Source organism: Myotis daubentonii, chromosome 3 (genome assembly GCF_963259705.1).
Source record: "Myotis daubentonii chromosome 3, mMyoDau2.1, whole genome shotgun sequence".
Classification (NCBI taxonomy): Eukaryota; Metazoa; Chordata; class Mammalia; order Chiroptera; family Vespertilionidae; genus Myotis; species Myotis daubentonii.
The window spans coordinates 79,738,324-79,742,647 of NC_081842.1; the positions used below are offsets into that span (position 1 = coordinate 79,738,324).

The 4,324-nt window shown below is 39.5% G+C and overlaps 1 pseudogene; it reads right to left on the minus strand.

Annotated features, from left to right (window-relative positions):
- Positions 1 to 582: 582 nt before the first annotated feature.
- Positions 583 to 1,501, minus strand: LOC132229307 (small ribosomal subunit protein uS2-like; annotated as a pseudogene).
- Positions 1,502 to 4,324: the final 2,823 nt, after the last annotated feature.

Sequence of the window (4,324 nt, forward strand, 5' to 3'; positions counted from 1 at the left end):
TCAGTGCCTAGTGCAAACATGAATCTGTTTAATAAGTAACAGTGAACTCAAAATTAAAAAGTAAAAAGTTCTTTACAAGAATTTGCATTCCATTTCTCAAGTGTACTCTATTTTACCATTCTAACAAGATTAATTAGAAAAATGTTAGCTAAACTTTCCATACTCCCTTGCTTTTTTATCAACCAATTTAGTATGGTTAGGGTAGAATTTTTAAAATTAGATATGAAAACATTACTTTTTTTTAATTTCCACTACTAAGGAAAAAAGGGCCTAGAAGAAAGGGAGCATATAGTTTCCTTTATTATTATTATTATTATTATTATTATTATTATTATTATTATTATTTAAAGTATTACATATGTCCCCTTTTTCCCACCCCCGAGGGCAAGCCCCACTCCCCCAGTGTCTGTGTCCATTGGTTATGCTAATATGCATGCTCACATGCATACAAGTCCTTTGGTTAATCTCTAAACCTCTCCCCCCACCCCCACCCCCTGCCCCTTGTCTCTGGATCTATATATATATATTTTATTTTTTACTTTTAGAAACTGTTTATTTTCCATCAACCTTATTTCTGTTCTGTTAAGAATTTGTGGAAGAACAGCTTAGCACCACTCAGTGGTTGTTCCTACCCATTCAGTAGCCTGAGCAGTGGGGGGTGCAGACCAGTCTTCAGTGGCACGCTGAGCCCTCCAGTCTTCAGTAGGAAACTGCTGAATGGGTACAGAGGGCACCTGCATGCCTTCAGACCAGTCTGCAACCTCAGGATGAGCAGCAGTGGACTCAGGAGCAGGAGCAGTCCATTCACCCTGAAATTCCTCCTTGGTCACAGCCTTTTCAGCAGCGGCCTGCTCTTCCTTTTCAATCTCTTCAGGATCTCTGTACAAGTAAAGATCAGGCATGACTTCCCACAGGTGTTCACGGGAGATGGTGCCACGCATGCGTAGTACTTCCCCGGCCAGCATCCACCACATCAGACCCACTGAGTGAGCCCCCTGGTTGCAAGAGATGGCAATGTCCACAAAGCGCAGAGGAGAGTCTGTGATACACAGATCAATGATGGGCAGGTTGACATAAGACGCCTCTGTGAGAGGCTGGTGGTCAGCCCTGGGATCAGTAACCACCAGAAGTCTTGGCTCCCAGAAGGCTGCCTAGATCTGGTTGGTGAAGGTTCCAGGAGTGAAGCGGCCGGCAATAGGAGTGGTTCCAGTGGCAGCAGCAAACTTCAGCACAGCTCGCTGGGCAGTATTCCTGGACTATATGATACTGATGTCAGCTGGGTTTTTGATGGCAACAATGGCACGAGCTGCCAGCAGATGCTTCTCCCAGGTTCTCTTCAGATTGGTGATGTAGATGCCATCACTTTTCCTTTTGTAGATGTACTGTTCCATTTGGAAGTCAAGGTTGGTGCCACCTAAGTGGGTTCCTGCTGCAAAAAATTTGAGGACATCCTCCTCCTTCATTTGCAAGACACTGAGGGCTCCGGACATTGTGAAAAGTTTCCGTTAAGTTACCAGGGAACCTAGAACAGTGGTTCTCAACCTTGGCTGCACATTAGAATCACCTGGGAATCTTTTTAAAATCCTGATTTCTGGGCCTCATCCTCCGGAAATTCTGTTTCTTTGTTATGGGGTGGGGCCACAACATTAGTAACAAAGAAACAGAATTTTCGGAGGATTAGGCCCAGAAATCAGGATTTTAAAAAGATTCCCAGGTGATTCTAATGTGCAGCCAACGTTGAAAACCACTGACCTAGACCAACGCCATATGGAGCCCTCCCTGGGTAGCAGAAAGCTGGATCTATTTTTGTTCATTAGTTTATGTTCATCATTATATCCCACATGTGAGTGAGATCATATATTTATCTTTCTCCGACAGGCTTATTTTGCTTAGCATAATGCTCTCCAGGTCCATCCATGCTGTTGCAAATGGTAAAAGTTCCCTTCTTTTTTATAGCAGTATAGTATTCCATTGTGTAGATGTACCACAGTTTTTTTAATCCACTCATCTGCTGATGGGCACTTAGGCTGTTTCCAAATCTTAGCTATTGTAAATTGTGCTGCTATGAACATAGGGGTGAATATATACTTTCAGATTGGTGTTTCTAGTTTCTTGGGATATATTCCTAGAAATGGGATTACTGAGTCAAATGAGAGTTTCATTTTTAACTTTTTGAGGAAACTCCATACTGTTTTCCACGGTGGCTGTACCAGTCTGCATTCCCACCAGCAGTGCATGAGGGTTCCTTTTTCTCCACATCCTTGACAGCAGTTTTTTGTTTGATAATAGCCATTCTGACAGGTGTGAGATGATACCGCATTGTCATTTTGATTTACATCTCTCAGATGATTAGTGACTTTGAGCATATTTTCACATGTCTCTCAGCCTTCTGTATGTCCTCTTTGGAAAAGTGTCTATTTAGGTCCTTTGCCCATTTTTTTGATTGGATTGTTTATCTTCCCTATGTAAAGTTGTATGAGTTCCCTGTAAATATTGGAGATTAAACCCCATTTGAAATAGCATTGGCACATATGTTCTCCCATGCAGTGGTCTTTCTTATTGTTTTGTTGATGGTTTCTTTTGCTGTGCAGAAGCTTTTTATTTTGTTGTAGTCACATTTCTTTATTTTCTCCTTAGTTTCCATTGCCGTAGGAGTTGTATCTGTGAAGATATTGCTATGACATATGTCTGATATTTTGCTGCCTATGGAGTCTTCTAAGATTTTTATGGTTTCCTGTCTTACATTTAAGTCCTTTATCCATTTTGAGTTTATTTTTGTGTATGGTATAAGTTGGTGGCCTAGTTTCATTTTTTTTTTTTTGCATGTATCTGACTAAATTTCCTAGCACCATTTATTGAAGACACCGTCTTGATTCCATTTTATGCTCTTGACTCCTTTGTCAAATATTAATTGAGCATTATGGCTTGGTTCGATTTCTGGATTCTCTGTTCTTTTCCATTGGTCTATATGTCTGTTCTTGTGCCAGTACCAGGCAGTTTGGAGAACTGTGACTGTGTAATACAGCTTGATATATGGTATTGTGATCCCTCCAACTTTGGTCTTCTTTTTCAGGATTGCTGTGGCTATTCGGGGTCTTGTTTTATTCCAGATGAATTTTTGGACAGTTTGTTCTAGGTCTGTGAAATATGCTGTTGGTATTTTAATGGGGATTGCGTTGAATCTATAAATTGCTTTGGGTAGTATGGACATTTTAATGACGTTGATTCTTATAATCCATGAACCTGGTATGTTCTTCCATCTGTTTATGTCTTCCTCTATCTCTTTTTTCAACGTCCTATAGTTTTCTGAGTACAGGTCTTTTACCTTCTTAGTTAACTTTATTCCTAGGTATCTTAACTTTTTTGGTGCAATGGTAAACGGGATTTGTTTTTTAGTGTCTCTTTCTGTGAGTTCATTGTTGGTGTATAAGAAAGCCATAGATTTCTGGGTGTTAATTTTGTATACTGATACATTGCCTAATCCATTTATTAAGTCTAGTAATTTTTTGATGTAGTCTTTGGGGTTTTCCATGTACAGTATCATGTCATCTGTGAATAATGACAGTTTTACTTCTTCTTTTCCAATTTGGATGTCTTTTATTTCTTCTTGTCTGATGCTCTGGCTAGCACTTCCAGGTCTATATTGAACAGGAGTGGTGAAAGTGGGCATCCCTGTCTTGTTCCTGTTCTTAGGAAAAATGAATTTAGTTTTTGCCCATTGAATATGATGTTGGCTGTAGGTTTGTCATATATGGCTTTTATTATGTTGAGGTGCAATCCCTCTATTCCCACTTTGCTGGGTGTTTTTATCAAGAAAGGGTATTTTTCAAATGCTTTTTCTGCATCAATTGATATGATTATGGGATTTTTGTCTCTCAATTTGTTTATGTGATGTATCACATTTATTGATTTGTGGATATTGTACCATCCTTGCATCCCCGGAATAAATCCCACTTGGTCATGGTGTATGATCTTTCTAACGTAATACTGAATCTGATTTGCTAGAATTGTGTTGAGGATTTTAGCATCTATGTTCATCAAGGATATTGACCAATAGTTCTCTTTCTTTGTGGTGCCTTTATCTGGTTTTGGAACTAGGGTAATCCTGGCTGCATAAAAAAAGCTTGGAATTGTGCCTTCCTCTTGAATTTTTTGAAATAGTCTGAGTAGAATAGGTTTTAGTTCTTCTTTGAATGCTTGGTAGGACTCCCCTGTAAAGCCTTCCAGACCAGGGCTTTTAATTTGTTTTTGATTACTGCTTCAATTTCTTCAGTAGTTATCGGCCTATTCAGGTTTTCTCATTCTTCCTGATTGAGCTTTGGTA